Source organism: Equus quagga, chromosome 3 (assembly GCF_021613505.1).
Source record: "Equus quagga isolate Etosha38 chromosome 3, UCLA_HA_Equagga_1.0, whole genome shotgun sequence".
NCBI lineage: Eukaryota > Metazoa > Chordata > Mammalia > Perissodactyla > Equidae > Equus > Equus quagga.
The window spans coordinates 84,851,141-84,872,137 of NC_060269.1; the positions used below are offsets into that span (position 1 = coordinate 84,851,141).

General features: G+C 39.6%; 1 protein-coding gene across 3 annotated transcripts in view; it reads left to right on the top strand.

The window, feature by feature from the left end:
- GPRIN3 (GPRIN family member 3) overlaps positions 1-20,997 on the top strand; it is a 63,426-nt gene that overhangs the window by 1,622 nt on the left and 40,807 nt on the right. The gene's annotated exons all lie outside the window — the stretch shown is intronic.

The following is a 20,997-nucleotide window of genomic DNA, read 5'->3' on the forward strand; positions in this document are numbered from 1 at the left end:
GATACTGAAAAGTGGATTTGGGGTGGTGGGAAGGCACAAATCTTTGTCAGATTTAAAGGGCCCTCTAAAGGGGTGTGGTGAGAAATCTCTGCCTGCGGTGTAGAGAATTCAAGGTTGAGATGATGTGAGTGTCCAGAAAGCGGGAGAAGTGGTGGGGAAAAGGCAAGGAGGTTTGGAGGGGGATGGGAGAAACAGAGCTCAGAGCCACCAAGGAGCAACCACCATTTATTAAGGTATCTTCTTCTTCCTGTTAAAGCAATACCTTGGATATGCTCCATGTAAATATTTTTCACAACGCATTTGTTAAAGATCCATTGGTCCATGTTTTCATTCTGTTTTTGCAAGGAATCTGGGTCATGGTGGGACTGGAAGAAACTGAAGTGTTTACAACACCAGCAAGATTTGGAGAGAGAGTTGATGAAGGCTTAGCTTCATGAAATATTTACACATCTCTCACGTGGGCTTTTGTTTGCTCTTGTTGGTGCTGCTGCATATTTTGCTTTGATAATGCTTTGAGTGTACTTCTCCTGAATGTGCTTATTCTCCAGTTATAAACTCTTCTTTCTTTTCCATTGTTCACCGTTGGCCTGCCCTGAGTACCAACTGTGGGAATAAAGACACATGAGTCACGCATAAGGAAGAAAATCTTTTTCTCTTGCTATCTGCAAATGGCAGGAGTTTGTATTAGAGAATCTTCTTTTGAAAAAGAATTAGGAAGAACATTTTTCAAGTTTTTGTGCGTGTTTAATGGGGGGAATGAGTTGTTGATTCATAAACAGAAAAAAAAAAGTAGTGATTGCCATTGCAAGTCTAGATGTTACGTCGTTGCGATTTATTTTGGAAACAGAGCAGAGGAACTCCTGGAGATCCGTGTAGAGCATGTTGTGGTGTGGTGAGGCTTCACTTAATCGCTAACTAGACTGTTATCAAAATGACCAGGACAGAGTCACAAGTGCACAGCTTCATATGGAAAGTGGAGGACCGAAGCGTGCTACGAATCAGATCACTCTGAACTGAAGGTCTCAACAAGCTGTTTTGGAATTTGGGTGTTTTTTTAATTGCCTCAATACACTCGCCCAACACATTGAATTGTCCCTGCAACGTTTCCTTGATAGTGCCTCAAATATGCTTGAAAGAATATTATCAGCTACAGCTATCCTTCACTGTATGAATTTCCAGTCACAAAATCTGTGGCTTATGGGGAAGCAATGAAATATTGTTCATGGAATCACAAAAATCATAAAAGATTAGCCTCAGAGAGTCAGGACGCGATTCCAGACCCAGCTCACACTTGAGCTCTTTCAGTGGCAGCTGTTTGTGCTCTGTATGCACTCGTTCATAGATTCATTCATGCATTCAACATATGATTATCTCGAACTGACGTGGTCCTGGACTGTGGAAGAGAAGAGAGAATGAGACAGTCTCAGCCTGCAGAACTAGGGAGGGAGGGACATCGGCTTGTTCAGGGCTATGGCGGGGCGAGCACAGGGTGCTGTGGAAGCCAGGTTGAGGAGGGGGAGAGGACAAGGACAGTTTCCAGGGACCTGAAGGGTGAGGTGAACTAGCTTGGTAAAGAGGAGAGAGAAGGGTAGTCCTGATACAGAGACCAAAATATGCAGAGGCCCAGGAAGAACAAGAAGCTCTAGGTGGTTGAAAAACAGTGTAAGTAGATGAAGATGGAAAGCTGAAGATGGAGAAGGCAGTGGAATCCTTTCTCAGCTGAAGTCCAGCAGGGCTGCTAACTCGTCTGGGCAGTAAACCGTTTAATCTGGATAAGTTAGGTAGACACATGCATATTGGGGCTCTATGTTGTTCACATTACCCACGTTTATATCCTTCAAATATCTGGAAACCATATTAATCTTAATTGACAATTGCCTGATTAAAAGGGAGACGTGTCCTTGAGAAAGTCATATTCTCTGTGCCTCGGTTTCTACATCCACAACATGTCTGCCATCTACTTTGCGTTTTGTGAAAATGACAGAGAATGAGGGAGTGGAGATTTGAGTTTTATAGAAATGCGGGGAATCTTATCTTCATGACAACTGTGCTCAGTGTAAAAGGGTGGAAAGTACTGTTTATTCTAAGCATTTAATTGTCCCAGACAACTCCAAAAGATGGTGTGAAAAAAATGAACAAAATGTCACTCAGGAACACGGGCTCAAGAGAGCCCAAAGGCCACATACAATTTTAAAATTATTTTTTAAGTGAGGGAAATATATACAGCAATGCCACAGTAATGAATAAGTGTCCTTCTTGGGGCCGGCCTGGTGGCATAGCGGTTAAGTTCGCACATTCTGCTTCAGTGGCCCGGGGTTCGCCTCAGATCCCGGGTGCGGCCATGGCACTGCTTGGCAAGCCATGCTGTGGTAGGCGTCCCACGTATAAAGTAGAGGAAGATGGGCACGGATGTTAGCTCAGGACCAGTCTTCCTCAGCAAAAAAAGAGGAGGATTGGCGGCAGATGTTAGCTCAGGGCTAATCTTCCTCAAAAAAAATAAAATAAGTGCCCTACCAGAACTGGTCACAGCCCATTGTGAAGTCAGTTTACTGGGTCTGATAGCATTTTCATTTTTGGAAAATTGTTAGAGTAAAATGGAATAGAAGGGTAAATAAGCTTTCTTCATTAACTTTTTAGTGAAATGTATATTTATAGGGATGTGTGCACTGGACTATGATGTTATGCATCATGTTCCAAAAAGTCTGAAAGCTACTGCTTTAAGTGATACAAGGAAGAGATGCTTCCAGCTTTCAAGACTCCAAGAGTTAACTAGAAGATCTGATACACAAGTATGTCTGCAGTATTCTGAATAGCAGAATTGCCCAGAGAAAGGCAAGACCTTATGACTTACCACTAAATTCATGGCAGTAGAGGCAGAAGAGGGGGAGAGCCTTAGGGACTGAATTAATCCAGAAAGGCTCCAAGGAAGAGGTGGTACTTGAGCCAGTTTATGAAAGATGAATGGCTCTGGGTGGGCACTGAGGAAGGGGTGGTGATATAGAAGGAGGAAGTGAAGAATGAGGTGGGGTCATGTGAGGTTTATTTAAGAATCATTTAGAAAAGAAGAAATGAATATCAAGTTGTGGGGAGGGAATTACAGAAGAATTTCTGTTTAGATTGAAATATGACTCGAGTTGCTATTTATTTTATATCTAAGATTTCTTTTCCTGATACTGCTACTTTAAGAAAATCTAGATGGAATGGCCGTAATGTTATAAATCTGTCATTTCCTGCCATCTTTTTACTTCTTTTGCAATAATTTACTGGCTAGGCTTTGTTTCAATTGAATTGGATGGCTGAACTCTTGAAATTATGTGGTGTACCACATTGTAGCATGATTATTTCATTTCTCAGAACACAAGTACAGTCTTTGGCACTGAGGGGCAAGGGTGATGGACTGATTGTCATAAATCGAGTGAACCCCTCTCTTCTCTTCAACAAGTCTCCTTTCTCAAGCGCCTCATAAGCGCAAAGCCCTATGAAGACGAAGCAGACCTTGTGGTGCTCATAACCCTGAAAGGAAGGGCAGAATCTGTGGATTTTCTTTTTCGGTTGCTCTGTGACTTGTCCATCATTTAGTTAAGTTTTTAAGTATGTTTGTGTGCATTTCAAGAAATTAGCATCAGAGTGTTTTTGCTGTAATCCAGTAGTTATTTTGAGGAGATAAAATCAGAGAAGAAATCTTTACTTGTGTTTCTGAAAACTTTTGGTGGGCTTCTTTCGGCTCTTGCTGTCTTTCCTATAAATAGGAATAAAGAAATCATGTGATATTGATACCCTTTTGAATAAAGCTATACCTTTAACCAGAAGAACGGTGCCAGTTAAAATACAGACTTGTGTGCTTAAATGAGTTGATTTGGCATGCCGTCAAATTTGGAAATTCATTTTTATGTAAAGATGTCCTGGACTCCTCTTTCATCTTCCTTCTCCACATCAGAATGTTTAGATTAGTGATAATCGAACTTTTTTGCATAAGAGTTAAGTCTGGAATAATGAAAGCATTTAGAGGGTGCATTTGAATTGAAAAGACATTTATTGAATTTCATGGGGGAAAATGTATATACTCCTACAATTTAGATGACTTACTGTCTTGACTGCCAGCGAGAACATTTTTCACAGCTTTTTAGCTGGGCGTATTGAAGTTGGCAACACAGTAACAGCTTTCTAATTTTTCATGTCAGTAATTAGATTGTCAGCTTTGTTTTGAAGCTAGCAGCATAATTGGGGGCTCGAATTGTTATTACCAGGCAATAATAACTGACCCTTAGCTGGAAGGTTAAATGCTATGACCTATTGAATCTGGGTCCAAATCTGGAGGTGGGGCTTGGAAGTCTGTATTTTATAATGGTCCCAAGAGGATTCCAGTAGCCAGATCTGGACATCGCTGTTTAGTCCTGCCTTTCTTTGCAAGGAAAGAAAAAGGTTACACATGAGTCCCGAACAAGTTAATAACTTGTCCTAACTCACTGTTAGAGCTGAGGCTATAACTACACCACGTCTTTCTAGTTCTCCACTGATTCTCAGCTAAAGGGACGAAGGACGGGGCCAGAAGCGAGCTCTGAGCATCTCCTGAGTGATGGGGGAAGGGAATCAAATTACTCAGGCAGCCTTCCTCCAAAATTGAGAGTCATGCCATGAGCCTTTCTAAATGACAGTGCAGTGATCTCTGCCCCCAGGGTCTGATGTGGCAGAAAACTGTGAGGATCAGCTGTGTGATCTGTGGCAAGGCGCTTTCTTGGCCTTACATACCAGATTCAAATAAAAAATGTTAATTCTTGGGTCTCAAACCCAATGGATACCCAAGGCACCCCCAGGAAGATGGCTTTAGTCAGTAGTCACAGCCTGTGACACTTACAGAACCAAGAAAACCCTGGACAAAACTCGAGGCTGGAGAGTGAAAATCCACAAAGTCACAGGCGCCCCCAGGGACCTCAGCACTGTTGCTAATTCAGTAACGGACAGCTGGACAGAGAGCTCCAGAGCTCCTTAAAAGTCACATTTGCATCTACTAATTTTCTGGAGAGAAAGGAGTTGCAGAAAATCCTTTTTCAAGTCTGAATTGCAAATGGTCCTGCCTAGTGGAAGATCTAGGGGGAGTAATCAAGATGTGTTAAGTGGATAGATTCTGAATTGTTTTTTCAGGATATTGATTTCTAAATAGCCTAAAATTAAAATAACTCGATTGTGGCTATGGGGAACTCTTCTCTTTCTTTATAATGTAGAACTTTGAGTAAATGAAATGCTTGAGGGAGTTAAGGGCCTGTGTTTACTGTATTTTCTGAGTAATCAGAGCATCCTTTTTGTTTCAATTCTTGATGACAATTTTTGAAAATGTAATAGCCTGTGCCTATGTGTCTGCCCTAATAAGTACAATATGGCAAATATCCTCAGGATTCTGAAGTTCGCATCGCCTCCAGGTTTTTATTCTGAATTAGGGCTGTGTAGAACAGGGCTGCTGAGCACAATACAGAATTTTAAAATTGTTTTTCTTCTTTTTTACTCTGTAGCATGAATATGCTTTCTCATGATACACCTCTTAAAAATTCTTGTTGTTCAAAAATGCAAACGATATTTGATTCATTGTGGTATTTGACTCATTGTGGTTTCCACTTTCTGGAGTTTGGTTTGCTTCTGCCATTATATCACTTTGGAATCCTCATTCCTCCATCCTAAATTAGTCTCGCAATCCCCTTAAAATGTGGTTTAGAGCTCAGTTATTTCAGCAAACCCTCTGTGATTCTTAAGACCTGTTTCTAACTTTTATTTTATACACAGCATGAATTTTTAATTTATACTTAGTTATACTGTTCTCCTTGAAAAAAGGCAGGTAAAAATGAGGTGACTAGAATTTTAATGCTAATAAGAATTTTAATCAGAGCTAAGGTTAATAAATGGATGTACGTTTCCCCCTGCATCCTTGAATGAGTAAAAATTGCTTATGACAAATGGGTGTGGAGGCGTGGTCTTGTTCTCATGTTGAACATGTTCTGAAAGCAGTTAGAGAGCAGAAATCTGTCAATGTCAGGGTCAGGGGCTAAGCTCTCATTAAGTGAGTGAAAAATGCCTGTGCAATGTCCTTTCACGAGGGGGTTGATTTCTTGTCTACACATATGGATTCTCAGACTGGAAGAATGCTTTGCTGTGAGCATCTGAGAGACCTGGTGCACTTCATTTAACCTGCCAGACTTCAGGTTTGGGGATGTATGTACCAGACTAGAAATTGAAAACTGGCGGTCTGTGGGCCCAGCAGGAAGATCACATTTTTATTTGGCCTGCAGGTATTTATTTTTAATTAAGCCAATATTTAAAAATCAGATGATCTATTATAAAAAATGAAACGCAAACGCACATTCTCTAGGCTGCAGCTGGATAACGATGTGTGCTACCTCTTTATTACACTGCAGTCCCCACTACTCCCTATTGTCTCTCTAACGTTGAGGCTTCATATAAGTCACTTGTACTTAACAGCTTCAATTAATTGTGTTAGCTACCTAGAACCCATAGATATTGAGTTTGTGAAGTCTGGACTAGATGTTTTCTAAGGACCATTGAGTTCTACAATGCTCTGACTGTACTCATGCAATTCATGTGATTCTATGAAGTAGAGGGGTTATTGTATTGACTGTAGCTAACTCCTGTAAACTATAGTGACAGTCTAAAAAGTTTCCACCATTAAAATATATAGATTCTGTGAAAGGTTAATGAATACAAACTGAGTTGACCTGGTCAGTTAGTAAGAAGAGAATGGTGGAATCTTTTGTTTGTTTCTTTGCTTGCTTGCTTTTTCTTCTCAATTATTTTATTGAGGTCATAATGCTTTATAACATTGTGTAATTTCAGGCGTACATTATTATTTATCAGTGTCTGTATAGACTGCATCATGTTCACCGCCAATAGTCTAATTTTTATCTGTCACCATACATATGTGTCCCGTTACCCCTTCTGCCCTCCCCCCAACTCCCCTTCCCATCTGGTAACCACTAATATGTTCTCCTTCTGCATATGTTTATCTCCCACATATGAGTGAAATCATGTGGTGTTTGTCTTTCTCTGTCTGGATTCACTTAACATCATACCTTCAAGGTCCATCCATGTTGTTGCAAATGGGACGATTTTGTCTTTTTTATGGCTGAATAGTATTCCATTGTATATTGGTACCACATCTTCTGTATCCATTCATCAGTTGATGGACTTGTATTATTTCCACATCTTGGCTATTGTGAATAAAGCTGCAGTGAACATAGGGGTGCATAAAACTCTTTGAATTGTTGATTTCAAGTTCTTTGGATAAATACCCAGTAGTGGAATTGCTGGATCATATGGTATTTCTGTTTTTAATTTTTTGAGAAATCTCCATACTGTTTTCCTTAGTGGCTGCACCAGTTTGCATTCCCACCAGCAGTGTATGAAGCTTCCCTTTTCTCCACATCCTCTCCAATATTTATTATTTTTTGTCTTGTTAATTATAGCTATTTGCTTGCTTGCTTTCTACTATACCACATCTGGCAAAAAAAAAAAAAATTAAAAAGAATAGTTTTAACAATAATTTACTTATTCTTTAACTTGACCAATGATTATGTTTTACATTGGATTGCTTTATGTATTTTTGAATGCACCATATCTTTATTTTATGTACAACTCTTAAGTGTACACCTCACCTACATACCCTCCTGAAAGCCTAAAGCATCTCTCCATTATTCAAGCAATGGTACATTCCATTTAGTAGGCCAGGCAGTGGAGAATAAACTGTCAGAAGTAGTATTGACTCATATCCCAGCTTGTGTCTGTGTCTGTACAGCTGAGAAATGCTCATCTAAGCATGGCAGTTGGCTGTGCGCTCCACCCATCGCTGAAACTCCTCACATCACTGCACAGTCTGGCCACTTGATTGTGTGGAACTGCTATTAATGTGACTAAAAATGAGGTGACTATGTCAGGGTCGATTTATTCGTGTTGTAAATAAAGACAAACGCCCTTCCGAGACAACAAGATGGAAAACTCAGGCAGATGTCTAAAGTGGGGAAAGCTCCTGATAGCTCCCTGAAGTCTCTCGTTCTTTCTCAACTTCTGCTGCCACTTTCCTTCCACGTGCACACTTCACTGCATACCACCCCCACATCGTGCCTCCTACTTTACTTCTAAAAACGTCCTCGCATCTAATTATTAATCCTAAAGTGTCGGTGCTTCAGCAGCTTCACTCTGAGAAGACAGTGCTGAGAATAGTATCAGTGGAAGCCAACGGAGGACACCGTGCAGGTTGACGCTGTGCTTTCTTTGGACGGGTGCATTTCCTCGTAGACTGCTGTCCACGTCTTTAAAGACGAGGCGTCCTGTCACCTGAAATGTATCAACAATATATAAAAGACCATGGGTGTTAAAATTCTTTAGGGATAAAGTTAATTTTTTCTGAGTGATCTTAAATAACATAAATTTAGTTACACTGAAACGTTTATGCTCTCAACTATTGTCCTATTCCCCTGGTGGTTATTTTGATGTTTAAAATTGTAATGATGGGTTCTTAAAAGATCATTCCTCTGGGGTTTGTGGCTTTTGAGTGGTGAGGCTCAGTCTCGGGGAAGGATGATAAAAGTTAATAACCTGAGCTGGATTGGATTGAGGGTGCATCCATACTTCTCCTTTGCAAAGGAAATAAAAGCATTCCTCACACTGGAAATAGAAATTGATTTAGGAGATGAAGCATAGAACGTGAAAGGGGGTTGTCAGGAGGCCCTGATTTAAGGAAGATGGATGCTTGGATCATTAAATAAATTTGTATTGAGTGCTTGATATGTATGTTAGACCCTTGAAGTATGTTAGATATGTGCTAGGGATTCAAGTTGAATAAAATTATTTGAGAGTCTGAACCCTCAAATAGTTCCTAGACTACTGTACAGGATAAACTTATTAAGAGCTATGGCTCAGCAAAGATAAAGTGGGCTCTTTTCCTGGTCAGCATCTCTGGGAATTCCCCTGGCTGCCTAACGACCAGGCTTCTTTCTCCATCCCCCCAGGCACCCCCTGTACGTCTCTCTTCCTTCCTGAGGCTCTAGCAATTCAGCTTCACTTCCGTTCCTCCTCACAGCTTCACCACCTGCTCGCCACACCTGGGTTCCTTTCTTCCCAGCCAGGCCAACTTGAAAATGAGAGGAAGCCTTTCCCACACTACACTTCCTTAATGGCGTAAAAAATAAAGACACAGATGCATGTATTTTCTGCTTTATTCTGCTAAAAACAACTAAGAAACAGAGGGTAGCAAAGTGATCAAGATGGGGGAGGTCTAAGAGAAATCTTCTAAATTTCTGCTGGTAGCTGGGCCGTACACTCTAGGAAGCTTCCTCCTCATGACTGTCAGAACCTCAGTGAAACTTCATCCTCTCTCTTTTTTTCTATTCAAGAAAATATCTACAAATTCAAGTGAGATGAATGCGAGTAACATTATTACAGAATTACTTTATTATCGACATTAGCAAAACTGACATTAGAGAAAACTGCTCTAAATGATTTGATAAATCATTTGTTGTCATTGGTACTTTATCGTTGCTCCTAAGTGGTTTGTGATATGCTAGTTTATTTTAAGACAGTTTAAAGGCCACTGTTTAGATTATTGCTTAGACTCTCAGGGATCACCCCCACTCTTGGGGGATGATCTTGAATCAGATCATTATTGGGTAATGCACCCATTTCAGGGCCCTGAAATTACCCGGCTGTCTTCATGGCTGCTCGGTGGAATACCGCACGCCCTCGTGCTGTCTTTTTTTTCCTAAGGTGGTCTCAGCACTCTTCCCTGGTCTTCCTCTCCAGGGTTAGGACCCTGGAAGCGCAAGTGGTAATGCATGTCTCGGGAATGCCTGGTGAATGATTCCATCTCTGTGTGTTTACCCTGCTGAGAGCAGAATTTCCTCACCTTGCTGCCCAGAAGCCCATGGCACAGTGGAGAAAGAAGTAGGGGACCATAGATTACAGAACTGATGATGATGATGATGATGATGATGACTGAAGGAGAACGAAAGACCAACCGAGCACACGAGGCTAGAGGAAGTAAAGTGGGGCACGGGGGGAGCAAGAGTCCAAAGGACCCCACTCAGGGCACTTTGCTGTCTTGGTTCTAAGGCATAAGAGAGTCCTGATCCGTTTCTCTTTATCCATCTACCTTCCCCTGAGGAAATGGGTGACAGATGGACGGACTCCAGATCTGCAGAGATCTCCGACTCTCAGATCTTTATTCTTTAGACTTCGCTTCCAGTGGCATCTAAAGCCATTTTTCGTTGAAACAAATCTCTGAGGTTTGTACTATTATTTCCCCCATTTTAGAGATCAGGAAGAGATCAAATAACTTGCCCATGGTCCTGCAGATAGTAATCAGCTGAGCTGTGAGTTAAGAGTCATCCAACTTCAGAGGCCACATGCTTCCCCACTGTGCTACACTGCAGTCTGTTAACGTTATTGATATTAATACCAGGAACACTCAGGCAAAATATGAGGCGTAGGCAGGATTTTATAGACTGCTTTCTCCTATCTCAGATTGCATTTTGTGTTGCTTAAAAACCAAATGTGAAAGCTTCTAAATCAGTGATGTCAGTTTTAAACAAACAGGATGAGTTAAAGGACAATCATTTTAGGTTAAAACTTTATAAATCATTGTATAGGCAGTAAAATTGGAAAACAAAACTTTTTATTGAAATAGCCAGATGACACAGTTGTTCAGCAAACAGCATTTCTTTGTTTCTCAAAAGAAAACCAAATACATATCACAAAGTCACGTGTGCACACACGTGCGCATACACACATATAACAAGAAAAACCAGGCATGTGTCTGGGGTTAGCCCTACCTGAGGACTTTGGACTTAGAAGCTATTTATAGAACCAGTGTTTCCGTGATTGATGTTTTAATCACAGACATTCATTTACTTATGAAAGTTGAGCAATTCCGTGTTATAGCTTGCAGCTCAGTGTTCTAGTTACGAATTGAAGATGAAAACAGGGTAATCTATGTAGAGGAGGCCCATTTGAGACAGTTTCTTCTTAAAACTATATTTCTAATAAATTAATGGCATTCGACAGGAAGATGAATATACATATCTCTGTCCATTTTGAAGATGAACATCCATTAATTGTTTTTTAAAGCCATGACTTCTGCCCTAATTTTTTTTTTAGTCCCTTAATAAGCAATTGATGTTTTTTCTAGTTAAAAAAAAATTGACGGAAGTTACCTACAGGCATTAGTCTTATTACTGGACTCTTGTCATCAATCTGGAATGTTGTTACCACTTTGTGTTATTTCAAAAGCTGAACTCTTTGTTCCAGAGGGTGGCGCAGTGGAATGCACTGCTTTTCAAAAGTGCGGGAGATTTCCATCAGTGACCTGTGAGATGACCTTAGTGTACAGATTTTTATTTTATTTTAATAGTTATGAATTTATTTTAATATAAAAATATGTTAAGAATAAATTTAAAGTTGTATTTTTAAAAATACACTATGTGAAAAATATTTTATTAGCACATCAAAGTTGTGATTATACAGATATCATTTCTTAAGACTAGGCTGATATTTTCAAGCAGTGCACCAGTTAAAATCACTTGAATGAAAAATGTTAAGTAAAAAATAGCTTAGATAAGAAGTATATAAGGCAAAAATTATGAAAGAGATTCACAAATGTCACAATCTGTGAAAGTGATACGTGAAATCATGTTATTATCCAAGGCACCACAGGTTCTCTTTAGAAATTGGTTGGTCCAGAAATCCCTAAGATCAATTCTAGCTCTAATGCCCAATTTTTTTTTTTGTCAATCTTGCTTTTTTTTTTTTCAAATTCTTGGGCCTGTTTGCTGAATTTTAGGTCTTCTCGGCCTTTTCTGGAACTTAGAGATACCCTTTTTTTCTCCCCGTCTCCATCACCACCAAGCATTTATGCATTCATTCATTTACACATGTACTCATGAAACAAACATCCTGTTCACCATGCCTAGGTAACGTTGGCATGCACAAAAGCTACAGCATTCTATGCTTCTGACTTCTGTGTTAAATGAGTATACATGTTTGTGATTCTCATTGAAGTTAAAGCTCTGGACTTAATTTTTTCTTTGTACTTCCTGAACCACTAAGAGATCTTCAATGGAAAGTCCCTTCATTGATAAAAACACATTATCAAGCTCATATTACAAATTTAAAACGTGTTTTGTGCAAATCCTGAATGGGATTATACACAAAAATGGACACAAGGGGTTTGTACATTTCATAGCTAGAAAAATCCAGTTCTCGGGCCATTTTGAACATTTGGGAAAAAATTAGTACTTTCATGGTTTTTGAGTAGAAGGTAACGCATCCTTGGTCTGTTAGAAATTTTTACAAGCCTGAGTCAAATGAGGAATTTTAACACTTAGCAGTTGTTGTTTTTTTTTAATCAGTTACATTGAGAGAGGCATTGAATTTCCATGGCATATATTGTTTTTCTATATCGTTTACCCTCAAACAAGTGGTTAAGGTGTAACTATGATTATGATTATTTTTCCTTGGGAATTTGTTCTTGCAAAACATCGCTAAATGTTGTAAAGCATCTGAGTATAATGAGTATAACTTGTCACAAGCAACTATGTAATGTCAATAGAACTGTTTTATGTTTGCCAGTAATTCATAAGATTTCTCTATACTGGTGAAGAGGATATAGCTGTGGTTTCCTGCTGGAGTTTCTATATAATAATGAGAAAAGCTTCAGAGGATGCAGTTGGTGTGGTTGTTTGCTCAGACACTGCTGCTCTTTTCTTTTTTGTAAAAAACAGGAAGCTGAAATTTATTCTCTACAACTGATGTTTAATAAGGACTTATCTGTGTGCCGCTATGGGAGGATATAAAGATGAAAAGATGCATCCCTGCCTTTAACGACCATAAAACCTTAGTATTAAGAAAAAGTAAAGAGGTTGAAGCATTCCTGGCAGTATTTATCTACTTTCAATGCACATATTGTGATAAAAATTAATGAATTGAAATTGTTTTCAAAATTTTTTTTTATGTTTTTTCAGGAATAGATATAACTTTCCAAGTGTCACGTTAAAACATATTTTGAAGAAAACCTAAGGTGGTTTTTAGCTCTAGTAATTGCTTCAAAGTTCAAATTAATTTTAGTTTTTCTCAGTTCGCTGGTCGTGGACCAAACTCCCGGTTCCCCAGCCAGTAGTTTTGAGGGGAATTGGGCAAAAGAGCATATTCCAAGTCCCTTTCTCAAAAACAAGGTAAAATAAAATGACATACTTAGGCTTAATAAGTCAGTACTGTTGCATTTGATGCTATCATAAATTTTAAAAAAAGAAAGCTGTGCACAAAAGGAATATTTGTAACCAAGTACATATTCTGAATAGAAACGATTTAATGGAAGCCGTATCAGTTAGGAAAGCAGAACCACTGTGGGGATATGGGATAATGGATTTATTATAAGTCTGAAACCTAACGCAATTGTGCGAGTTTATAAAGAAGTCTATGGGAAGTGGTTGCTTTTGCATCTGGTATTGGGCCTGAAGTCATCATAGGACAGCAGAGCTGGCAGTTGGGGAAAAAAGCTGCATGTGAAGTGGAACCAAGCAAGGGCAGACTGAAACCCTAGAGACAAAATGGAACCCGTAAAGACAAACTGGAACCTGTGTGGGACTCCTGTCTCCTCCAACTTCAGTGACCTGGTAGAACTGTAGAAGGAGCCGGCAGTCTTCACTGCAAAGCTGTCATGCACCTGCCCAGAAGCTGGAGATGGGCATCTGGTGGGAAGTGAAGCACCACAGCCTGGCTGCCGCCTGACATCCCAGTGAGCCAGGAGATCAGCGCACAGCACCTGGTGTACCACACTGCCCTTGCCAGCAGTGTAAGGCTGCTGCTTCACTCTGCCTTCCAGAGAGCACGGAAACTTGCCTTGTAGCCAACTGTAATGAAGAACCCTGTGGGGAAGGGAATTCTGCAAACGGATTTTTATCTGAGCTGAATTGGCAGCTAGTGCAAAACCACCACAGAAACTGTCCGTTAGAAAGAGAAATGTGTAAGGTCAGAAAGTCCTTTGTTCTGCAAGAATCTTTTCTGCTGAAGGGATCAGAATCCAGTCTGCTCATGGATTATGTCTGAGACATTCTGTTCTATGGGCTTGTACAAAGTTTCTTCTCTACGCAACTGTAAGTTGTTGGTTTACTGCCATTTAGAAACTAAAGTTTATAAAAAAGTTTATAAAAAATTTCCAAGACTCATGTCATTTAAGCAACTGAGCTGATCTCTTCAAAATGTATATCATCTTTCAATATAAAAGTTAATGAGATTAACTTGGCACATGGCTGGGTGATGTAACGATGAACATATTTTCTGCCACAATAGATTCCAAACTCCATTTTTAGATTCCCGTAGGTGCTACAGAAGGTTCGTGTAATGTAATATTGCAGAAAAGCAAAAACTCAGCTAGAAGGAAGCTGCCTTCCCAGCGTTTCTTTTCTTTCGTTCTTTTTTGCTTTGAGACTCTTTTGCTTGTAAGGATGGATGCAGTGGTGCTGTACGAAGTGGGGAGCTCACCGATGGGGGAAGTATTCGACCAGCTGCTATAGCCAGAATTCCTGCAGTGAGTGGGAGCTTCTGACTGCAATGACTACAGTGACTACAGAGCTTCTGAAACTCACTCCACTTTCAAGATTCTTTGTCTTTATCAGTGACAACCTCTTTTCTTTCCCCAACTCACTTGATAAATGATGTTTACAAGGTGGGTGCCCCCTGTAATTCCAACTTTTTCTCTCTCACCTAAAAAGCACATTGAAATGCGAGTAAGTCATCTAGTTTGTAAAATAAATTATTAAACAAGTAATCTATTATCTCTTATTTAAGTACTAGGAAGAAAAATCTTGTCTTTCATATAAACACAAGAAATCTATTACTCAAATATTTCACCATCCAAACCATATTTTCTAATTTACCCCTTGGTAAAGCAAGGAAACGAAAATCCAAAATTTATACAAATACCCAGGAAAGCAAATGGAAATGGAAATATCCATGGAAAGGGAGAAAAATGCATAGTTTTATTAAAATTTCTTTGGTATACAACAATTGATAAAATTAGGCCATACTATATTATGTTTTGGATACATTTGTTCTATCATTGTGTGTGTTGACCCAATCTGATCATCTGGAAACATTTATTTAAGTAGCATGTGTCATTTTCCTGTTGTTTCCAATCTCTGCACCTGGGTTGAGGGGCAGTGTATCATATGTACAAAGATGGCTAAGATTTGCTCCTTACCCACAAAGGAATCTGGAATCTAGTGGGAGAGAGAATACAAAGATCCAAGGGAAGGGAGAGGAAGGGGTGTGGAGGGTGAGCTTAAGATGGAAATAGAAATATTATGGTTCTAAAAAGATGAAATTTTAAAATTCTTTCCCACACTGCACATCTAGAATGGCAAAAAAAAAAAAAAAAAAAAAAAAACCTGTGACAATACCAAGTGTTGGCAAAGATATAAAGCAACTGGAGCTCCCGTACATTGCTAGTGGGGATATGAAATGGTACAGCTACTATGGAAAATATTTTGGCAGTTCCTATGAAGTTAAACATTCACTTACTGTATGACCTGGCAATTCCACCCCTATTTACCTAAATGAAATAAAAACCTATTGTGACGTGAAGACTTATTTATAGTGGCTTTATTCATAATCACCAAAAATAGGAAGTATCCCAAATATCCCTTAACTAGGAAATGAATAAACAAACAGTGGCACGTTTGGGTAGTGGAATACTACTCAGCAATGAAGAGGAACAAACTATTGATGCACACAACAACACAGATGAATTTCAAATATATTATGCTGAGTAAAGAAGCCAGACTGAAATAGCTGTGCACATTTGTGTTTGTATCACATTCTCATGAAAGCAAAACTAGGGGTGGAGAACAGAAGAGTGGTTAAGAGTTGGGGGGAGTTTTACTACAAAGCAGTAGTCAGTTCCCAAAGGAGTTTCTTTGAGGGGTGATAGGACTGTTCTGTATCTTGATTGTGGTGGTGATCATACAACTACACATTTGTCAAAATTCATAAAAAAATATACCAAAAAGAGTAAAGAGAACTGTTTGTAAATTTTATTATTAAAAAAAAATTCAGCCTGGAATCACAGTCCAGAGTATAGCATCCTCCTGGTTGTGCGGTCAGAAAAGTAGGCCATATGGAGAAGATGCTAATCCTAGTCCCTGTTTATTGACACAGAAAAATGTGCAAGTTGTATGTATTTGTGCTCTGATCTCTAGAAATCTTGGGTTAGTTTCAATCTCAAAACTCTCTTTAAATGGATAGGAGCAAGTATCCTGGGACCCTGGGTATTCTGACAATTCTGTAGCCTAAAGTGATGTTATGTTAACCATCTGGCAGGTGGGTGTGAGAGAGTATGAGCTTGCTCTGTCCTCTACTGTCTGTGTGTGAATGGGGCATGCCGCTCTCTCCCCAATCTCATGTTCACAGACTCTGAGAGAAATTGTTTATTCCATTATTATTTATTGAGGTTTTATTATATGAGAAGGGCTGTGTTACATGCTGTGAGGACTAAATATTGAGCTCCTTAGAGTCTCTATCAGAAATGGAGCTTACAACCTGGGCGAGAGATAAGACATGTGACTCAATAACTATAATTCAATCAGATTATGATAAATCCTATAATAGGGGTTTTCTCACTGAATGAACTATGGCTGTTGAGAGGAGGAAGTCATCGCTTCCTGCCGGGGTATCAGGAAGGGCTTATTTTGCAGAGATTGTGGCATTTGTCTTGAACTTTACAACTCCAGTAGATCCTAGGCTCTTTGAGAAATGGATCCTTTCTGTCTTATTCACTAGTTTTCCCCCATGTCTAGCCCAGTGGCTGATACACTATTGATTCATCCCTGTTTTGGAATTAATGGATGAAAGAAAGAAAACACAGATAGTATTTTCAAAGGCAGAGACTGCATTCCAGGGGGGCCCTGGCCTGAGCAGAAGAATCAGGCAAATGCTTCAAGCGTGTTTGAGAAACTGAGAGTAGTTCAGTGTGGCTGGAGGACAGGAGGGTCTTGGGAAGCAGTGTCCCAAAATGGTCTTGAAATCAAACCGGAGGGGGTCTTTGGGTCCAGGTTAAGTAATTTGAACATTTTTCAGTATAGGAAGCCACTGAAGGATATTGAGTTGAAAATGATGTGATCAGACCTGTGTTTTAAAAGGATGTCATTTGACGGTGATTTTGAGACCGTGACTATTAGTGATTATATAAACTGCATTGGAGCAAAGTAGAGAGACCGTCCCCGAGGCACCTGTGCCAACTCAGCGGTGACCTGGAGAAGGCAGTTGTCAGAATATTGCACCTGGAAGACAGAGTCAGAAGCCCTGGGATCTAGTCCTAACTCTGCTTCTCACCTGTGGAGCAAATCACATACGTTTCTGAAGCCTCAGTCTTCGTATCTATGAGGTTAAGGTGGAAATGAGAAGAAATAATATCTATGGGGGCTTTGTATATTCTAAAGAGCTACATAAATGTGAGAGGTATTGTTATTTGAGTCCCACTTATTGGAGAGAGTGTTGCAAATATTTCTGGTGGAGATGTGACAGGAATTGGAGAGTGCAGGTTGATTATAGGAGGCGAGGGAGCCAAAGCTGTCAAAACGACTCCAGGAGTTTAAGCCAGACCTGTTTGGGAGAACGTTCGTGCCATTATCAGAAATAGAGATGTCAGGAGGGAAAGTTCGTTTTGGCAGAATGATGTCGAATCCTGGGTTGGACATTGAGTTTGGGATCCGACATGCAGGTCGGGTCTCTGGCCCTCGTTATAACATGGAATAGACGGGAAGGTGGGAGAAAGTGATGTCTGAAATTTCAGCTGTCAGATCAGCACCGTTGGATATCCTGAGTGGGAAAGAGAGTTCCAAGGAGAGGAAAGAAGAGAATTCCTGGTAAAACCCGGACTTAGGGGTTGGAAAAGGAATACGTTTGGCTACAAAAGGACCACAAAGGAAAGTCGCCAAAGGAGAGTGTCAGGAACACAGGATCCATGGTGAGAACCGTGCCAGCAGGTCAAGGCGCATGAGGCATAAAATTCCATTTCCTCATTTTGAAATTGAGAAAATAATACCTTCCTTGCTGGCTTGTGGTGGAGGGTAAATAAGAGACAGTACTTAGTGCAGTATCATACATCATAGGCTTTAAATTGGAGCTATTAGTATTGTTATTGGAAAGTAATTCTCATTTTCAGTATCCTTTAGGAAATTTTAAAACTGTAACCCAGACCTTGTGAGTTTCATATGTGTGTGATGTTGCCTTTTTAAAAAATAAATCATAGGCTAAATTTTCTGCATAATCCCATCTCCTGAGCTTTAAAGAATAAAAAATGGTTCCATCACAACTAGAAGGACCCACAACGAAGAATATACAACTGTGTACCGGAGGGGCTTTGGGGAGAAAAAGGAAAAAATAAAATCTTGAAAAACATGGTTCCACCCCAGTTTTAGAAGAGCCCCTTGCTCTTCTGACAAACGCCTGTTGTTTCTCGGTAACTCGTGAGGGTATCCTGTGTGGAAAAGCAGATTTCTCCCATCCAGGCCAGAGCTGAGTCACAGCAAGGGACACAGGGCGAGAGGAAGTTGCTCATCTGTTTGCCTCTGCCTTAAGGGGGAATTTATCCTTTATGTGGAGTTCATGCTAAATTTCACTCCCAACGGTGGCAATGAAAACTTAGTTGACCCAGAAAATCATTAGTGAAGGGGAAAATTTTTACAGAATATTGGTTTGGTATATGTGCTTTTACATTATCCTGTGAATAAGAAACCAAGACAGCATAGGACAGTCCTCAAATCTATTTGTGTCATGTTGATAATTTTTAAAATTCTTATCTAAAGGCTGGGCATCTCTGCTTTGATTCATGTGAGAATCAGTTTGCTTTTCAAAGAGGAAAAAAAAAAACAACACTCCCTTCCAAGATCACATCTTGTGTCTCATCTCAAATCAGCGACCTTGAAAATGTGTGCAATTAAGGAGACAGTGAGAGAACAGAAACGTGGGCGTCTGCAGTTAACTCTGGGCAAGAGCATCCCAGCGAGGAGAGGAGAGGAGCCCGAGATCGTTAGGGACCCTGTGGCTCTGAAATTCCGTGGCACATTATCCACGTGTTCAGATGATTAACCAAAAATTGTGGAAACTCCCAAGAAAATTGATAGTGCCTTTTTGTCATCGTTTGATATAAGTTTGCTGGCCTGACACTGAAATCAAAGCAAATTTTCTTCTGTCTTTGCAATAATCTGTAAAAATCAAGATTATCATGCAATCAGCCTATCAATCTTTCTTAATTTAGGATTTATTATGATTTTCCTAATATTCAAAAACACTACTAAACACACATTTCTTTCTTCTCTTTCATTCCACATTTTAGATAATGGAGTCATTGATTTTTTGCTTATTTCAAAGAAGAGAACTTTGAAATAATTTCTGGAATAAAATCCGATTTCTTAACCTGGCATTAAAGTCTCCTCATAACAGACTTGGGCCTAGAGCCCTGATTCCCGGGAGTATCCAGGCGCATCTCCCATGTACACCCTCCCAGCTCTCTTCCTTCATATACTCTGCATTCTGGGCACAATGGACCACAGTTATCTGGTAATTTCCTGCCTTGGAATCTTTGCTTAGGCTCTCCCCTCTGCCCAAAAGTCTCAGTTTTTAAAACCCAACTAAATCTTTACTCTGTGCTAGGAATAGCCCACAGTCCGATTTGGTCAGTTTGGATCTATTAACCACAGTAGACTAACTTCTAATAACGTTAACCCCAAACTTTTGGTGGCTTAAGGAAATAAAATTACATGTATATTTTTTTTAACTCTTTACCAACGCTTCCAAAAAGCCTTTTCACCCTGTTGTTAATAACATCTCCCTCCTGCGCTCCCGTTGCGCTGTCCTCTACATGTCTAGTATGAGAGTTGTTTTTAGGGGTGTATCTTCCCTAAAATGTTCAACTTTGGAGCATATCAGCCAGCTTTTGTATTTCTTTGTTTATGTTTTTATAGCCCCCACAAAACTTAGCACAATGCCCCATACATAGGAATCCTCGGGAAATGTTCATTGAATTCAGTTCAGTGTTCTATTGAGCTCGGTGCTGAATTCTTCAAGATTTTGAGGCTAGCGAAGTAGATTTAAAAGAAATAATTTGCTTTGTAAGTATTTTTGCAGTACTACCTTCCAAATCCTTGTAAGATTAACAGTTGGGGTTTTTTGTGAGTGTCTTTCTTCTGTCTAAGGCATTTATGGTATTTAAGCCATCTTTCATGTGATGAGAGCAGCATGCATTTTCTCTCTCAGTACTTGGTCACTTTTCTTCTTTGAGATTTTTGTTTTCTACTCAATCTGAAAGTCAGGAAGCTCCTGGAACCAATGAGAAGGAATAAAAGAAAAATAGGATGTGAATGTATAAGAAGTGATGTACATGATAAGGGGAACTACATTGAAATTGGAGTCGTATTTTTTAAAAGATGAAGAAAAAAGATGAAAGAACTGTAGTATTTTTTAAAGTAAGCTTTCTGACTGTTAGGTGGATTCTCAGATGAAAAGAAAGTATCTCTGATGTGATAAAGACAGAATATAGGAAAGCACCACTGAAAGATGAATTTGGCTGAAAGGGAGATATCAAAGCTGATCTGAAGCAAGCCCCAGACAGAGAACAACGAGGAATCAAAAGGTCGAGTCCAAGATTTGGGGGATCGTCATTCTATGCTGGTTACAATGAGCATCACCCACCTGGTACTGTCATCTGTACAACTTTAACGAGATGATCAGCAAAAGCCATAGTTTTGTTGAAGTAAGTTGGGCTTCTGCAATGAACATTTTCATGTTTTGCAAATTGGTGCTCTTCTTGACTTCTGCTTCCTTTCACTGCTCTTGTTAAAACAGTCAGACAATATGACAACTACTCAAGCATTGCGTTCTCTTAATTTACATATATATATATGTATACATAAAGAAAACATACTTCTGTTAAAACACTACTTAAGT